Genomic DNA, 19,662 nt, shown 5'->3' with positions numbered 1-19,662 from the left:
AAAGAAGTTTATTTAAGGACAATTTTGTGACTAAATTTGGCAGTCCTATAGCAGAAATGGTTTTGGGACTTGCACAAAAGTATGAGTTTTGGAGTTTTTGTTATTTGTTTTGGTTACAAACTGGTCACATTTTTTATATTGGTTAATTTCTGAATTTAAAATGCTATTAATAAAAAAGAAAATGATGATTTAAAATAGTTAATCATACCAAAAGATCTTCCTAATCGTACCAAAAGATCATCATCCTAAAAAAGTTTTACAACACAAAAAAGCAAATATCAGATCAAGGTCATAAGTTGGAAGAAATGTTAGACAAAGGGAAATTGGCAGCTGAGGTGGTGCCTACTGTAGTGGCTTGTGTGGTAGCTGTAGAGATGGCAGGTGTGGTTGGTTCATGGTCACTAGGAGCAGAAGCCATAAAACCTGCCAACTCAGGATTTTTTTTCTTTCATGAAGGTGTGGAGCTTCTTGAAGCTAGATTGAGATTGTCGATGCTCCTCATTACTTCGTGCATTTTCAGCCTCGTGTTCAGATATCTTGCGCCGAAGTTAATCTTCAACATCCACAACAGTTGATGTAGAGCTCACATATCTCCTTTTCCTTTTTTCTTTATTTAGTGTCTCGACAAGAGATCCAAGGCCAAAAAGGTTACCTTTGTCATCTGTTTGAGTACACTAAAACAAAGTATTAACATTCATTAAACTAGATCACATACAAAATGAAAACAGAAAACGAAATGGAAAAACAATTGATCCACACCAACACACTGTTAATGACAGAGTCAACATTAAGTATTACAGGTTCATAAGAATAGTAATTTGTGAACAGCAAGAGTTAGAGGGCATAGTTAATCATAATCCAAACTAAGATTATCAAAAATAAATTTGAGATAAAGACTTGAGAGAATAATCAAAACTCATTAATGTATCCATTCTTAGAAAACGAAGACAATAAAAAACATTAATCAAAATATAACGAGAAACAACTTACTTGAAGACAGATCTCATTCTTTTAATTAAGGCTGAGAGTTCGATGAGTTGAATGTTCAGAGGAATTCTTTGAAGTATGCAGATCATCGTCATCCATTTCCGACAATCTCTATTCTATGGTCTTCTCATAAGTTTCAACAACTTATTTTGCTTTTTGATCCACAAAAGATCCATCAACCCTAGTATGTGTTTTCATAAACACTTTGCTAAGTAATACAGGACGTTCCAACTCTTCCTCCTACAATGATAGTCAAACAAATTGAATTCATGTAAGTTGTATTAGAAAATCAGAAGTTAAGTGTTTGGATGGAAACCGAAGTCTTGTCATTTCTTGATGAACTTGCACAAATGATTTCTGACCGGCTTAGTGTTTGTGCACTCCAAGACCTCCACCATTAGAGATTCTGCACTGTTAAGCATTCTCACTCTTCTAAATAGCATCAGAAATGTCCCAATATTTCCACATCTCAGTTAATGTATCACAAATCCATGTTGGTTGTACACCACTCCTCTTAGCTTGACTGACAATGCCTTTCATCCGTTTCTTGGCTATCTTCAAGAAACCTTCTTTAAAAAGTTCAGTAATCCCGGAATCCCAATTAAGCTTCTACTACATCATATAAACAATTAAATTAGCAGCAATTCTAAGTCAAACATAGAGTAAACAATAACACGTTAAAACTATAATCTACATTACCGCAAACATCTTGAAGTATCTCTCTTGAATAGGTATTGGAGTCACCTTCCAACTGTAGTAAGGCCCATCATACTTCCTCCTAAAGATTCCAGCAATCGCTCTTGTCCAGATCTCCGTTCCTAATCCATCAAAACACAATCCACAGCCACTAAGAAGCCTGCCAAGCCCCATGTGACACAAAAACATTCTAACAAGCCAAGGAAGCAACTACATAACACATAAACACAAAAATCAGAGAAATCTCAAGCTTAGATAAGACATGGTCATGCACTCCCCTTTGCCAAAGAAGATTATGACTCTAAACTGACGGATCTACACTCCTAGAAAGCTCCTACAACGATCCCATCTACAAATCTCCACTCCAAAGGCAAGATCTCACAAGAACAAGCACTCTAATCTCCAAAATCCTCAAGAACAGCTTCTCTTTTTCTTTTCACTATAAAAATTGCCAAACTCGGCCAAAGCCACAAGCTTCTCCTTAAATACCCAACCTTAGGGTTTTTCCCAAAACAAAATGCAACCAAACGAGCGTTTAACTTAACTCAACTCACGAAAACTGACCTTGCATCGACCGATGCACCTCCCAAACAAGGATTCCGGTTTGCGAATGTTACAATTCTCCCCCACCATCATAAATTTGTCCTTGAATCTCGAACATCCATCAGCCCAGGACTCCCATGCCACTGTCTCTACGGCCCGCACCTCCTTCAACCGATCTACGAAGGTCACCTCTAGGCGATAGACTCACATTCCAGGCATTATTTGCTCTCGACTTTTGAACTTTCCTTTTATCATAGGCTCCTCATCACGCCTTAGCCTGCATGCCATAATATTGGCTCTTCATTGGGCCTAAGCCCGCATGCCACAATATAAGCGAAGCCCAATTTTTGTCTCTCGGGTTGCCACCATACAACACGCCAAAGTCTTCTAAGAGTCGTTCAAGACCAACCATCCTTAGAGCAAACAATTATGAACACGTCTGAGTCATATCTCCTAGCCAGGTCTACCTCCCGTGGTTCACGTAAAAACATCAAAATGTCTTACCAACCACATATTCCCTCACTAGAACCCCTCATGACCACGCAAGGATCTTCACAGGCCACTAAAGCTGCCACTAAGGCCAACAAATGTCATAAACAGGACCTATACAAAGGTCAAAATGTCTTAACATACCGCCACTGAGGCCAAACAAATGTCCTCAACAGAACCGCCACAAACGTTAGACAATTGTCCTAACAAGGACCGCCACCAAGGCCACACATCCCAAAGGACTGTCACGAAGACCACTTGTCCCAAAGGACCGTCACAAAAACCAATCGTCTGGAAGGACCGTCACAAAGACCTCTCATCCCAAAGGACCGTCACAAAGACCACAAATCCCGAAGGATCGCCTTAACAGGCTACACATCCCGAAGGACCATCACGAAGACCATACATCCCGAAGGACCGACTAAACAGGCAACATTAGCTAAAAAGCCTGCCACGAAGGCAAAAAAATTGGCTAAACAGCCGCCACAAACATCTCTCAAACATCTTGTTAGATAAACATCTCTCAAAAATTTCTTGTATGTATTCATAACCTTGATTAACGCTATTAAAGGAAGTTTTGCATGCAACTGCTTAATTACCTCATCAGAGCAATCTTTTTATTTTTTCAGCGTTCCCTGTAGCTTTTCTCAGATGGCTACATATGGTAGTCTTGGAATATATGGTGGTGGTGCAACGTATGGTGGCTCATCATCCTCTTTGGCTACATTAACAGCAAGAACTACCCTCTCAAAAGTAATACTAGCATTTTCAGATCCCTAAAGACCTCTCTTAGCAACTTCTTCATGTTTTTCGTGAATCATTATTGTATAACAATGCTCATTCGATTTGGGTTCAACATTCCCTGGTAAAACATCATTCCCTTCGTGTAAATAAGAACTCTTTCAACTATGTTTGTTGTCTCTAATTTACAACAACCAATCTTGGTTGTCTCTATCACCATTCCCTCCGTGTTCTTCAAGCGGCATATTGAAGTCTTCATCAAAATCTGAAACATCTAAAAATCACATAGTTGAATACATATATTATAGTCAACTAAAAGAAAATTATAAAAGTGAAATGTACAATTTTAAAAATACCATTAGAATTTTGAGGGTTTGATCTTCATGATCTTTGGGATATTCCTCAGCAAGAGCATTCGCTAATTCATCATATTCAAGTTCACCTGCTTCTTCTTCTTCAACGATCCAAAAACTCTGTGTTGAGAATCGCAGACCCCGATTCACCTCTGTAGTGAACCGCATACCGCGACTCTGCCCCTACTCCTCGTCTACTTCACAGATCAATATGCATAACATAAACATAACACAGAGATTTAACGAGTTCCCCTCATGCAGAGGGTACATCTCATGTGGGAACCTTCTCCCACAAACATCCACTATCAAGCAACCAAGGTTTACACACAGTGTTTCATATACAAGCTTAGAGAACTACTAACTACAAAGAAACCTGAAGAAGAAAAGACATAATAGATCTAGCTTTTCTTCTTCCCCTCTCTTTGTCTCTGGTTCAGCTCTACCCTCCATGTATAACCCTGAAACACCTCCAGAATCCCAAAGAAGCAGCTCCACCTTCGTCTCTCATAAGTGTCCTGAAGACACCTTAAACCTAGACAAGGTTATCTTCGGCTTTCAGCCTTTCGACCCCAGCCAAGCTTCTGCTCTTTTATCATGGTTCTGCGCACAACTTCAAGCTCCATGTACGACGCCCTATGCATGCTCTCTGCACTGCACCCTGCGTCTCTGCATCTGTCCCGCACAGCGCCCTGCGTTGTGCCCTACAACCGCCACCAAGGTACTACCAGCTTCTTCTACCTCTTTGTGATTACTCCTTGTTTCTTCAACCCTAGTTTCCCTTATATAGTGAAACCCTAGAGCTTATGTCGGTTTACCCTTGCAGACCACACAACCCGACTCTTGAATGGGTTTACATCAATATAAGCCCAGTTCATGGTTCAGACCAAATAAGCCCATATGAAGCAACCATTTACAACAAACTCCACCTTTTGCTTCATTTGGTCCAACTCACAAAATCCCCTATGTTTTTATTCTTTCCTAAGAAGAAAAACAAAACTTGTCTTCTCCTGTAGAACCTGCAACTCCCAATGATCCTTATCTTTGTCCACCTTCGGAACTTTTCAACTTCGTCTTAATAAACTTCAAGAGATTCGCGACTCTCCCTCAAGCTTCCTTCTCCTGATGACTGTAATCCCACCTGTGGAGGAACTCTGACCATTGAACCCGACATCTGAAGAAACCCTTAAAAACCTTGATTCCTTGATAATTAATACATAACACAACCAACATTGACTGTTCTTTTGTGTTGTCCAATGTCATCCTCTGACATTCCTCTGAAATTCTCAGCACCTATTGAATCCTTAAACTGTCTCATGACTGTCTATATGTTCGAGTTTTCTGAAATTTCAGTCTGCGAAGCAATACAACTTCACCTTGTTCCTGACAGCTTCTCTGAATAGCTTATGATGCTCTTCAGCTATCCTAACAAGTTCGTGTAACTCCTTACATGAATCATCTTCTTCAACCTTGTTTCTCCTGGTCTTAGAAACACTTATGAAGACTTTTACTTGATTCTTTTGTTTCTCACAACAGCTCCACCTAGAATCAGAACTTCTGATTCACCCACAAGTAACACCTGACTTGCTTGTGGACCTTTGATCTTGAACCTTTAGAATAGTAAAGCCTGAGATATCTTCCTCTCATAACACGATTATAAAAATCACATAACCTCTCCCATGGTTTCTGATAAACGCCACATACCTGTTATCATGATTGTATATCATTTGTATCCGTCTGCAACCTGATTCACTTGGTCGAACAGAGAATATTGAAGAGTCAAAGTTGGTGAAAAAATTATTGTCAGGATTTCCAAGAAACAAGTTCATTCATATTGTATCTTCCCTTGAACAAGTTCTAGATCTAAATTCAACAGGATTTGGAGACATAGTTGGGAGAATAAAGGCGTATGAAGAGCGTGTAGGGGTAGAAACCAAAAGTGAAGATCAAGGAAAACTTATGATCTCATGTGCACTGAGCTTGAACCAAATTTCCTTGAATCCCATGTAGAACACATGAATCATACATGCTTCAATCCTGAAACAATCCCTGATTCATCATGCAAACAATCTCAACTCAATACATTACTCCTGAGATTGGGTTACATCCCATCTATTTAACCAACTGACTCTTGAACCCAACTTGTACGATCTGACAGTACAAACTCTTGTTCAACCTCATGTTAAAACGGATGTCCAACCAGTAGCTTCTGAACCTCTGCTAGTTTTCCTGTAACAGCCTTTAGTGCTTCAATCTAGAATCCCTGAAGCCACATCTGCTGTAACATAACCCTGCAATAGTTCTTCACAATTGCAGATCTTACCAAGAAGAAACGTGGTACCAACATCATACCTTTTCTCATCATCCATCAATACCACCTTGACATGTCTTCACCATTGATGAACTCTCACTTAACCTCCATGTAAGTGACCTTCCTGAGAAACTTAATGATGTTGCTAGACGCACTAGTCTTCTACTAGTCTTGTCTATTATAACATGCATCTTTAACCAACAGAGATCTACTTGATCTTCCCCTTATACTCACATGCTTCCTTATTAATTGTCAACAAAACACTTAAACTTCCTGCATGTGATCCCTTCAATAGATTCATCTACCAGATCATCTCTGTAGATGCAAACAGGCGAACCAGATGTTTTCTGTTTCCGATTCTCTTCTCAATGCAGATACACAACCCCAATCACCTTGCGCCAGCCTTGTATATTCTTGCACTTACTTGCAAACTCTTGCACAGTCCTGCAACGTCTATGAAACTGACTTTCTTTGTGGTGTATGAATGAATGATGTATGGAATGATGATGTATGGAATGAATAGAAGTCAGGGTGTTTCAATTCCCCTAATGCAGTTGCAGTATAAGAGGTGTCAATCCTATCTGAGTGATTGTGAACAATTAAGATGTGCATATGAGTCTAAGTCAAGCCAATTGTAAAGATTGTTTGTCACTAACAATCCTAAAATGAGATATGAAATGCAGAAGGTAAAAACAACTAGAACAGGATACTAAATGCAAACAGAACAAACAACTTGAAGCTATAATGAAACTAGAACAAAGATAGAAACTATGCTAATGAACTAATGCAAGACAAGTAATGAACAGGAAACTACGTGAATGCAATGGAAATGAAACATGAATGAAACAAGACAATTACAAATCAAAAACACAAGTTCTGGGGATGAGCTCGAGCAGCACTCGACCGAGTGTAGGTCGAGTGGGTGGTCGAGCTAGACTTAAACGTGAAAACAGAGCAACACAAGAAAAACAGAGCAATGCTAAAACCAATCAAACAACAAGCAAGCAATGATATTTAGACTAAGATTTCAATAAACAAAGAAGGCCTTGAGGAGGGATTCATGGGCTGAGCTAATCATTGTGGTTATCTAACTTGGTCAACAAATCTCAAGCAAACATTGAGCTGATCTCTAGACATACTATTCTAATACATGTTTAATCCACTCTCATGGCAAGAAACAATCAAACCTATGCAATTCTAGACTTGTTCTCACAAAGAAAAGAATCTACACAAGCAGGCATTAAGCAATACATCTCAAACCAAACAAGACTCCTAATCTCTTAGAAAGCCTAATGGTAAGCTCTAGATCTAGCCTTATCTATGCTCCTTAGACATTGGTGTGATGCTAAGATGCTTGAAATCAAACCCTACCCTCTCAGATATAGGATCAGCATTAAGATCATCTAGCCTAGAAGAGATCTACAACAATCAAGCTTGACCAAATCAAACAAATCACAAGATCAACCCAGCCTAACCCATCCTCAAGGTCCTAAGCAAACTACTCACAAGAACACATGGTGAAATATGTCAAAAACCCAGAAAATAATGAAACTTGCATCATTAGAAAGATGAAACAGAGATCTACAATATTGATGAAGGAAATAAACTCGAAATCTTAATACTTTGAAAGTTATGAAACAAACAAAATATAAGAATCTAGTCTTTCTCTCTCAAACAAGTACAAGATCTAAAAATAAAATAAAAGTGCAAAAGGAATAATATCTAAAAAAGGTAAAAACTAGGTTTTAGACTCTCTAAAAAGCTGGATTCTTTTTGTGGCTGCAAGTACAAGGGCCTTATATAGGAGGTGAGGTGGAAGCCCTAAAAAATGCAAAAAGTCAAAGTGGTCAACGGCTCGGTCAACTCGACCAGTGCTCGGTCGAGTGGCTGGTCGAGCTGGCTTCTCTCGTGCATTCTCCACTTGGTCGAGTCCTCCTCAGCACACGGTCGAGTGATGGTCGAGTGGTGCGGTCGAGTTGGACTCCGGACCTTGATTCTACAGCCTTGACTCTCTTGTTTTCTCCTCAGGACAGCTTCACTTCTCCTCAGCATTGCTTCTATGCTCCTTAAGCTCCAAAATCACCTGTTTATGCATGAAAAGATTCAAATGCAATGCAACTATACTCTAATGCATGATTAGTCCTAAAGCTACACAATAATGGCCTAAATGGATAGCAAAAGATGCAAAAGTTGTGAATAAACTAAGGGAAAACAAGGTAAAATATATGAACATCAGTCTACAAAAGTCTTCTTGAGATTTTAAGTCACCTTGAAGAGCATACTCCACCTTGACAAAGCAAATCTCACTGACTTCAACTTTGACTCTTGGTACTTTCTGCATTCCCACTCTCTGTAAACCTACCTTGATTGTAGTCTTTTCAAATCTCTGACAACCTGATCCATTCCTGAGACTTAACCATTCACCTAACACCTCTCAAAACTGACCACTTCAACATAAATTGTCTAGTCTATCTTCATACTCATCTGAATCTTCGACACAACTTGTTAATATAACAACCCTCTTACACCCAGATTAACCTCTCAAGGCCCTTAGTAAATCTGTGACTCCTATAGTTGTACATTCAACCAATTCTCGAACACCACTACACAGACTTTCGACAACCAAAAACTGACTTTTCAATAGTTGAAGACGTCTACATCCTTGTGTTCTCTTAGTGTCTAGATTCCCTAAACTGAAACATTTTTGAGTATTCAGAAGCTTCAAACAGAATATCACATTTACTTTGTGATCGCAGCGGAAAACTGAACTTTGGATAAGTTTTGAGCCTTTTGTATGATGATTTTATTAACCTTTCATAGCCATGAACCTGAATCAAACAATGCAGATAACTCCACTTAAAACAAACCTCATAACTGATTTAACCTTCGATCAAGAACACCTTCAAGATCATGAGTCTTCTGCAACAGTCTCCGAATCCTTCTTGTATGCTTACAACGTCATGCCTGAGTCTGTGAATTCTTGAGCCCGAACTCTGATACCACTTGTTGAGAATCGCAGACCCCGATTCACCTCTGTAGTGAACCGCATACCGCGACTCTGCCCCTACTCCTCGTCTACTTCACAGATCAATATGCATAACATAAACATAACACAAAGATTTAATGAATTCCCCTCATGCAGAGGGTACATCTCGTGTGGGAACCTTCTCCCACAAACATCTACTATCAAGCAACCAAGGTTTACACACAGTGTTTCATATACAAGCTTAGAGAACTACTAACTACAAAGAAACCTGAAGAAGAAAAGACATAATAGATCTAGCTTTTCTTCTTCCCCTCTCTTTGTCTCTGGTTCAACTCTCCCCTCCATGTATAACCCTGAAACACCTCCAGAACCCCAAAGAAGCAGCTCCACCTTCGTCTCTCAGAAGTGTCCTGAAGACACCTTAAACCTAGACAAGGTTATCTCCGGTTTTCAGCCTTTCGACCCCAGCCAAGCTTCTGCTCCTTTATCATGGTTCTGCGCACAGCTTCAAGCTCCATGTACGACGCCCTGCGTATGCTCTCTGCACTGCACCTTGCGTCTCTGCATCTGTCCCACATAGCGCCCTGCGCTGTGCCCTACCGCCGCCACCAAGGTACCACCACCTTGCGTCTTTGTGATTAGTCCTTGTTTCTTCAACCCTAGCTTCCCTTATATAGTGAAACCCTAGAGCTTATGTCGGTTTACCCTTGCAGACCACACAACCCGTCTTCTGAATGGGCTTCACATCAATATAAGCCCAATTCATGGTTTAGACCAAATAAGCCCATATGAAGCAAACATTTACAACACTATGTTTTATCATTAATTCGTTGATGCTCTAATCTATTCCTCTTTTTGGTATGAATCCGCTTAACCACAGTCCAGTTGCGCTCACATCCACATGAAGATGTCTAAACTAGTATGAATTGAGCAATGTATTTATAGCCTGCGAAAATTGATGTTAGGACGCATTTTGGATTTAAAGAATTTGATTGTAATGCGAATTTGGCTAGGAGGTTGCAAATAAAAGTTTAACAAACTAATAGTCAAATTTAGTTTCTAATACCTTGAAAGAGGGTTAGTCTATTATTGTGTTCATGTTGTAGAATGGTTCTTAATTATTTAATTCCATGTTTTATTTACTCATTAGTCATTGATCTCTGAAATACCCATGACCCAATGTTTTAATCCCATAAGCTAAACCGTTTTATTTTTTGCATTTATATTTACAATCCTGAAAACGAAACAAAACAAACATTTGTCCACTTTGGGTATTTACAAGTCTTGCAAATCTTTAGTGTATCATTGGTTCTTGTGGACTCGACCCCGCTGCCTCACAGTTAAGTGTATCAGTCAACTTAAAGATTCGATTGTTACAGAGAGTAACTACGTGAACCGAAACAGAAGCATGTATAGAGAATAATTGTATTTAAATGTCTAATTTATTACTGATTTTAGTATACATATAGGGTTCGTAACCCCAAAATAGGGAACGATTTTCAATGGAAAAACTAAATAATATATATTTTCTTTCACAAAATTTATTCTTGAATTCCGACTTGAGACAAGCATGTCACAACCTTCACTGATTTGAGCCTTAGACATCCACATGCATTCAAATCAACCATTTCCTTTAACATTCATTAATCAAGATCATGAATCAATTCTATGCAATGCTTAAACTCATTTGGCTTGGCAGTAAAAGGTTTAGAGACAATGATGGTCTCTTTTTAGAGTAGGGCTTATCAATATCAAGGTTCTCTCATAAAAAATGGATTGAGCTTTAGAAGAATGCTAAAGGTAAGAACACTTAGACACATACAAGAACAAAACCTTGTCTACCCAAAGGCACCCAAAGTGTTTATCCTATCAATCTAAACCCAATTGGTCCTAGTGCTACCCTTTAACTTCTTTTCTTCTTTTTCACCCTTTTCTCTTTTGGTTTTAAAGTCTTAGGAGAGGTTTCTTATTTGATCTTTCTAGTGGAATGGGGGATTCTTACTTATTTGCTATGGTTCTCTTTTCTTCTTATTCTTAAGACATATAAGCATTTTGCTAGACTTCTCTTTTCTTTCTTTCTTTTCTTTAACTAGAACCATCTTTAAACCACCTTATTCTTCCCATTCTTTCACTAGACTTTAAATTTTCTTAAACACATTCCCCTCCTAAAGACTCTAACCTTTTCTTTCTCTTTTTCCTCTTTTCTTTTCATAATAGCCAAGTCCCAAACCCAACAAGTGAACCACCTAGTCCTATCTAGTTTGAAAAATGCAAACTAGAACTACACAAGGCTTTACTCTTGTCAGTTCAAACCTAACACTTTCTACCAAGCTCAATCCCAAAAATAGGCCTCACACACACAAGAACAAACATGGCTTGAAAGAAGGTTTGGTTTAGGGGTAGGGGAACTGATTTTTAATGAGGAAATCAGCTACTTGGATCAACAAGAGTGGTAAAAAGGAAGAAGATGATCCAAATATGTATGTGGTATCCATGAGTTTAAAGCATTGCACACATTGATAATTGAAAGTCAATATTAGGTTCTTATAAATAGGAAATGGTTTCAAATCTCAACATGCTTCAATTTAGACCAAATACAATGTAGGAATTCAAGGCTTGGTTCAATCTTATTCTAACCACTCAACTAGCATCAAAGTACTATTAACTTGGGCATTGATCCTAGTCTAGTGAATAAACAAGCTAATAAGGGAATACTCATCATAGATCCCTAATGCAAGTACTATACAATCCTACATGAAACATGCTAAACAAGATCCTAATGTGCAGTGCAAACTACATGAACACTCTTTTTTTTTATAAAGATTTTTGCAAAAATTTTCAAATTTTTAGGGTTTTTCTATGCCTTAGATGCTATGCAAGTATTAACATGATTATGCTAAAAATTTGAAATAAGAATCACAAAACACAATGTCAAATGCTATCTCAAACCCTCTCCCAAACTTAAATCACACAGTCCCTGTGTGAAAGAAATTTGATTGAGGATTCAAGATGAAAAACAAAAAACAAAACACAATGTCAAATGCTATGATATCTACAAGGGAAGGTGATAGTGGTACCTTAGGGATTGTGGAAGTAGCTGTCCACATCCATCTGCATGCTGTCATAGGAGTAGTTGGGGTCTTGTTGGTGACTTGGAGGTGGAGATTGGGGCAGCTCGACGATGGGGATCGACCGAGACTCGGTCGAGTAGTGCTCGAGTGGGGGGGTCGAGCTGGACCACGAGTGTCAAAATGCGGTCCTTGCTGCTGGTAGAACTGCTGGTAGAGTGCTGGATCCATGAAGTACTGGGGTGGGATGGGAGGGTAACCTTGATATCCTGGATAAGCAGCTGGAGGTGGGAAACCATAGGGTGATCTGGGCTGGAACTCGACCGAGTGCATTGGGGGTGCTCGGTCGAGTGGGTGCTCGAGTGACCCGGTCGAGTACCTTGAAAAGGGTTGTTCTTGGGTACTTGAGCTCCTCTTCCTCTGATTTGGCTCACACATTGAAACCCTAGCTGGTTCCACAGGGTTTGCAACTCTAGAAAGTGCTCTAGTTGAGCTACTCCTCCTCAAAGGGCTTGATGGTGTAGGTGAAGAATTCCCACTCTTCAACTCAGCAATCTCCTTCTTTAAGCCCTTGATGGACTTAGCCATGTTGGTCACCTTCTTCTTCAGCTTATCAAACCTCTTCCCATGCCATTTGTTCCATTTTTGCAGAAGGGTTAATCTCTTGGTAGCCTCCCTCACTCCTCTACTATCTCTTGGGTTGAGCTCATAATGCTCAAAGTAAAATTGCTCCTCCCCATCAGCCATCTGCACATCTCCAGCTTCATCAACTCTAAGTTGAACTATCCCATCAAACAAATGCTCCTCAGCTGGCCAAAAGTCAATGTTGGCTCCTTCTTGAATGGTGGTGAGCTCTTGGTTAGGCAAAATCAATTGCTTTTTCCCAAGTGTTGGAAGTTCAAAGTTGAAAATGTGATTCCCTTGATGCATCTCCTTGGCTAGGATGAGAGTAGAGGTGAGGTAGCTAGAGTCAATCCATCTTGGTGAAACCCTTTCTCCTCTAAGTGGAACCTTAGCAGCTTGAAGGATTGGAGTAATGATGCCTCCAATGGTTAGTGCTCCTCTTGATCCCTTATTCTCTAACTTTCCTACCCAACTTCTCAAGTTAATCATGTGATCAATGAGCACCATTGCTAGGTCAGTCTCCACAGTGCTCCCAAGAATGATGGTGCCATTTCTTGCTTGGAAGATGACTCCATTGAGAGCCAAATCAATCATTTTTAGCTCCCCCTCATTAATATTCCCAGTTTCCTTCCTAGCAAAGAAGGTGTTGGCAAGAGCTTTGTGGAAGTACCTTAGGACTGGGCTCCTTATCCTTGAACTCTTGGAATTGGAGGATGAGTAGTATTTGTTGTCCCCAATGGTTTCCCACACAGCATAGAGCTCATCTCTTGGAATCATCAAACTCCTATTGCTCCCAACCTCAAAACCAAACACATTGGCTATCTTCTTCATTGAGAGTTCATACCTTTTCCCCTTGATTGTGAAATCAATGTGGCCAGCTCCAAATTCAGAATCATTCCTTGCATATGTATGCAGCTTGACTGTGGCCAGAAACTCACAACTCTCTTCTTTGTAGCCCTCCATGCAAAGCCCCATAAACTTAGTCAGGTTGCTCTTTTCAAAGAGGTACTCCACATCTTCACCAATGGCTAGCTTCTCCATGGTTTCTTTGTGTGGATATGTTGTCCCTAAGAACTCCATTCTCATGAAAGCATCATAGAGTTGCCTCTTTGACAACCCACAGGACTCAGCTTCTCCATCATCTTCTATCTCTTCTTTTTCACTTTCTTCCTCACTCTCATTCTCACTCTCTTCTTGTTCAACCTCAACTGCTGGCCTCTTCCCTTTGGCCTTGTGTCTCCTCATGAACTCATTGAGAGTTAACTCTCTTTCCTCCTCACTCTCAGTCCTCTCAGGATCTTCCTCAACTCTCTCTCCCCTTGGACGCGGCATCTGGCTCGACCGGCTGCTCGAACCACCACTCGGTCGAGTGCATGATCGAGTGGGGCGTCGAGTGGTCCTTCCAGCTTGTCCTCTTGATTCAAGGCTAGCATCATGACGTTCCATGGAGGTTGCAGTGGTTTGTTGAGACTTCCTAGTGATTCTTGAAGACATTTTTTTCAAATAGAACTGAAGGGAATAGACTCAAAGCTCAAAGTTAATAGGTTAGTGAACCAAAAACTTGAAAGAACTAAGCTTGAGCAAAAGATAGGCTAAGAGAGAGACTTTAAAACTTGAATTCAATGGTTTTGAGCAAATGAGAGAATGTGAGAGGCATAGTTTCGTGCAAGGTCTATATAAAGAAGCTAAGGGGACAAAGTGACAAGGGTGGAGCGTCCATACCATTCAAATTTGAAATGGGAATCTTTGACCTGCTTTTTGCTGCCACTCGACCCCACACTCGACTGTACACGGTCGAGCACCTTGACCAAATTTTGAAATTTCAAAATTTTTCTTCTTGTTCTTCCCTCCACTCGATTGTTCTAGTGATTTGAAGATCAAATGGGCCTCAATTCCTTTCCATCTCGGTCGAGTACCTCTCGTGGGTAGGTCGAGTGGGCTTGCGAGTCTCCTTCTCCAAGTCTAATTCCCTCCTTACTCAACTACATTCTCACCTAAAGGCCTGTCCAACACAAACAAAAAAGAAAACATATCAAAACTACAAGGAAAATAAACCATATTTACAAAGGATACCTTAGGGACTTCCTCCCTAGTGAGCTTGTTTAAAGTCACTAAGCTTGACTTTGGTGTCCTTTTTAGACTTGGTTTACATACCAAGGAGGTGATGAAATCCTCCTTGGAACCTCTTGATCACTGTGAAGTTGATCCTTGATCACCTCACCCCTAACACACAAACCATGTTTCTTCTTGATTTTGAGCCTTGGTCTTGCCTTCCTTAAGGACCTCTTGTTCAGCTTAACTTGAAGATCCTCAACCATACTAGTCAACTCTTGAACTGACCTCTTAAGCTTTTCCACAGAATCATCTTGAAAGGAGAGCTTAGCCTTTGGAGTTGCTTCACCACTTGAACCTTCTTGACCTCCTTTGTCCTTGATAGTAAAAGGTTGATCATCAATGGTAGGAAGGTTGGTTGGGTTATGGATGTTGAACTTCATGGCTATATCTTCAGCAATGTTCAAGGTCACAAGACCCTCTTTGACATCAATAACTGCTCCAACAGTGGCTAGGAATGGCCTTCCAAGAATGATTGGATCTTCAGGTTCCTTGTCCATCTCCAACACCACAAAATCAGTGTGAACCCTTGCCTTCCCTATCTTGACTGGGACATTCTCCAACCTTCCAACTATTTCTTTGTTTGACCCATCAGCTAAACATATATGAAGGTTGGTGGACTTGAAATCAGTTCTCCCAAGCTTTTGTGCTATGGAGTATGGCATCACACTTGTTGAAGCTCCCAAGTCACAAAGGCATTGGTTGTAGTGAAGATAGCTAAGTGTGCAAGGCAGATAGAATGGACCTGGATCCTTAAGCTTGATTGGAATGATAACTCCTCCAAGGTCCTCAAGATCCTTCTCATCTTGAGCTTCAGCCTTCTTCTTTGATAAATAAAGCAAAAAGTCTTTGTAGAGAGGATATGGATCATACTGTTCCAAGGCAGGTCCTCTCTCTTCTTCTTGGTAAGCAATGGTGATCTCTTGTATGGCCAACACTTCCTCAACCACAGCTTCTTCAATCACAACCACTTCCTTCAAAGCCTTCTCTTCCTCTTGTTGCTTAGCCATCATCTCCTTTCTCTCAATGATTTCCCTAAGCTCCTTAATCTTTTGTGCTTTGAAACGTCCTGGGAATGGAAGAGGTGGCTTGTAAGCAGGAGGAGTGTACTTGGCAGGCTTGACAGCTTCTGAGTCTGCAACTCGATCGACCACTCGAGCATGCGCCCGATCGAGTGGCTGTTCGAGTACTTGGTCGAGCCAGATGCTGGACTCCAGTTGCTTTGCACAAACGTCACTTGGGGCTTCAGTAACTAATGAGTTCCCCCAAACTTGGACTTCACTGTCCTCAGTGACTTCCCCATCAGAGATATGAATGGCTTTTGCAGTGAACTCCCTTGGATTTTGAACAGCTTTTCCAGGGAGTTGGTTGGGTTTAGGAGCTGAAGTAGAGGCAATGTTACTCTCCATATACTTCATTCTGGAGTTGAGACCTTCAAACTTCATGTTCAGATCATTGTACTGTGATGTGAGCCTTTGATTCAACTCAGCAAACTGCTTGGCTTCCTCAATCTTGCCTTGTGTTTGCCCAATCAACAACTGTTGCATCATTGCTCTTAAGTCTTGTTCCTGGCCTTGGTTAGTCTGAAACCCTGGTGGGGGACACAATTGGGGCTGGAACACTTGGTGTTGCTGCTTGGGGATGTAGTTTTGTTGCTGTTGAGGTTGAGGAGGTGGATAGACCTGGTCTTGAGGGTTGCCCACATTGGTTCTCCTATAAGAGAGATTGTTGTTCTTGAAACCCCCTTGGTTGTAGCCTTTGAATCCTCCCTGGTTCTGCATGTAGCACAACTCAGCAAATTCAGGCTCCCCCTCTTGAACTGGAGCTTCCTCTTCACTTATGAAGTGAATGGACTTGGATTGGCTGAGGAGGATCTTGTCAAGCTTCTCATTGACCATCTTCAAATCCTTCTTATACTTGTCCTCTTGATCAGTTGAGGAGCTCCTTATGGTCCTATCATAGTCCTCATTATAATTGCCATCAGATTGAGCAAGATTCTCAACTAACTCCCATCCTTCTTCCACATTCTTGTTGAGGAAGTTGCCATTAAAGGCTGTGTCAAGAAGCATTCTTATCTTGGGAAGCACTCCTCTATACAAGGTGCTTAGAAGTGACTCATTGCTGAAACCATGGTGAGGACACTGAGTTTGGAATCCTTTAAACCTCTCCCAAGCTTCACAAAAGCTCTCATTATTCCTTTGAGCAAACCCAGAAATCTCATTCCTCAGCCTAGCAGTCCTTGCATTGGAGAAGAACTTGGCCAGAAAAGCTTTCTTGCATGCATCCCATGTGGTGATAGCTCCAGTAGGTAGAGTCTTCTCCCAAAGGTGAGCTTTGTCTCCAAGAGAAAATGGGAAGAGTCTTAATTTGAATCCATCTTCACTTACTCCATTGATCTTAGTGAGTCCACATATTCTGTCAAACTCATCAAGGTGATCTAGTGGATCCTCCATTGGCAACCCATGAAACTTGTTTGCTTGTATCATTGAGATCAATCCACTCTTGATCTCAAAGTTATTGTTGGCTACTGAAGGTGGCACAATTCCAGCCCTTTGGTTGTGAGTATTGGGTGCATCTCCTGCACCAATGTGCCTTGGTCTTTGCTCATGGACAGCTTGTTGCTCCATGATGTCTTGACCTTGTTGTTGTTGAACTACTCTTCCTTTCTTATGTCTCAAACCCTTTTGTAGCCTGTGGATGTTGTCAATAGGCTGTTGAAGACTATCTTTGCCTTTTGACCTTGTGTGCATCAACAAACTCTACTACGGACTCGAACAGGTACACGGTCGAGCGCAGGATCGAGTGGGTGGTCGAGTCGACTGGGAAGTTATGGCTAATTTGATCCGGCTTCTGGCTCGATCAAGTGCTCGATCACAGCTCGGTCGAGTGGTGGTCGAGTAGGTGGTCGAGTAGGTGGTCGAGTGGGTACCTGAAACACAAAACAGCCAAGCAAAGGAAGATTCGAGTTCAGTAACTGCACAAGTGTGTAAAACGAACTTAATCTTAGACTAATAGGGATCCTAAATGTCACAAAACACACTCAAATGGGCAACGACGCCAAATTGAAACTGACTTTCTTTGTGGTGTATGAATGAATGATGTATGGAATGATGATGTATGGAATGAATAGAAGTCATGGTGTTTCAATTCCCCTTATGCAGTTGCAGTATAAGAGGTGTCAATCCTATCTGAGTGATTGTGAACAATTAAGATGTGCATATGAGTCTAAGTAAAGCCAATTGTAAAGATTGTTTGTCACTAACAATCCTAAAATGAGATATGAAATGCAGAAGGTAAAAACAACTAGAACAGGATACTAAATGCAAACAGAACAAACAACTTGAAGCTATAATGAAACTAGAACAAAGATAGAAACTATGCTAATGAACTAATGCAAGACAAGTAATGAACAGGAAACTACGTGAATGCAATGGAAATGAAACATGAATGAAACAAGACAATTACAAATCAAAAACACAAGTTCTGGGGATGAGCTCGAGCAGCACTCGACCGAGTGTAGGTCGAGTGGGTGGTCGAGCTAGACTTAAACGTGAAAACAGAGCAACACAAGAAAAACAGAGCAATGCTAAAACCAATCAAACAACAAGCAAGCAATGATATTTAGACTAAGATTTCAATAAACAAAGAAGGCCTTGAGGAGGGATTCATGGGCTGAGCTAATCATTGTGGTTATCTAACTTGGTCAACAAATCTCAAGCAAACATTGAGCTGATCTCTAGACATACTATTCTAATACATGTTTAATCCACTCTCATGGCAAGAAACAATCAAACCTATGCAATTCTAGACTTGTTCTCACAAAGAAAAGAATCTACACAAGCAGGCATTAAGCAATACATCTCAAACCAAACAAGACTCCTAATCTCTTAGAAAGCCTAATGGTAAGCTCTAGATCTAGCCTTATCTATGCTCCTTAGACATTGGTGTGATGCTAAGATGCTTGAAATCAAACCCTACCCTCTCAGATATAGGATCAGCATTAAGATCATCTAGCCTAGAAGAGATCTACAACAATCAAGCTTGACCAAATCAAACAAATCACAAGATCAACCCAGCCTAACCCATCCTCAAGGTCCTAAGCAAACTACTCACAAGAACACATGGTGAAATATGTCAAAAACCCAGAAAATAATGAAACTTGCATCATTAGAAAGATGAAACAGAGATCTACAATATTGATGAAGGAAATAAACTCGAAATCTTAATACTTTGAAAGTTATGAAACAAACAAAATATATGAATCTAGTATTTCTCTCTCAAACAAGTACAAGATCTAAAAATAAAAAAAAAGTGCAAAAGGAATAATATCTAAAAAAGGTAAAAACTAGGCTTTAGACTCTCTAAAAAGCTGGATTCTTTTTGTGGCTGCAAGTACAAGGGCCTTATATAAGAGGTGAGGTGGAAGCCCTAAAAAATGCAAAAAGTCAAAGTGGTCAACGGCTCGGTCAACTCGACCAGTGCTCGGTCGAGTGGCTGGTCGAGCTGGCTTCTCTCGTGCATTCTCCACTCGGTCGAGTCCTCCTCAGCACACGGTCGAGTGGTGGTCGAGTGGTGCGGTCGAGTTGGACTCCGGACCTTGATTCTACAGCCTTGACTCTCTTGTTTTCTCCTCAGGGCAGCTTCACTTCTCCTCAGCATTGCTTCTATGCTCCTTAAGCTCCAAAATCACCTGTTTATGCATGAAAAGATGCAAATGCAATGCAACTATACTCTAATGCATGATTAGTCCTAAAG

At 40.5% G+C, this 19,662-nt stretch overlaps 1 non-coding gene and 1 pseudogene across 1 annotated transcript; one reads left to right on the top strand and one right to left on the bottom strand.

The window, feature by feature from the left end:
• Positions 1-431: 431 nt before the first annotated feature.
• Positions 432-1,089, bottom strand: LOC147942332 (uncharacterized; annotated as a pseudogene).
• A 15,942-nt stretch (positions 1,090-17,031) lies between these two features.
• On the top strand, positions 17,032-17,138 carry LOC147942331 (small nucleolar RNA R71). The gene has a single exon (XR_015560513.1). It is a non-coding gene; the product is annotated as a small nucleolar RNA R71 (small nucleolar RNA).
• The last annotated feature ends 2,524 nt before the right edge of the window (positions 17,139-19,662 follow it).

Source organism: Camelina sativa, chromosome 6, assembly GCF_030686135.1.
Source record: "Camelina sativa cultivar CO46 ecotype springtype chromosome 6, ASM3068613v1".
Lineage (NCBI taxonomy): Eukaryota > Viridiplantae > Streptophyta > Magnoliopsida > Brassicales > Brassicaceae > Camelina > Camelina sativa.
The sequence above is the reverse complement of the archived record's forward strand: the minus strand, read 5'-3'. Positions and strand labels throughout refer to the sequence as shown.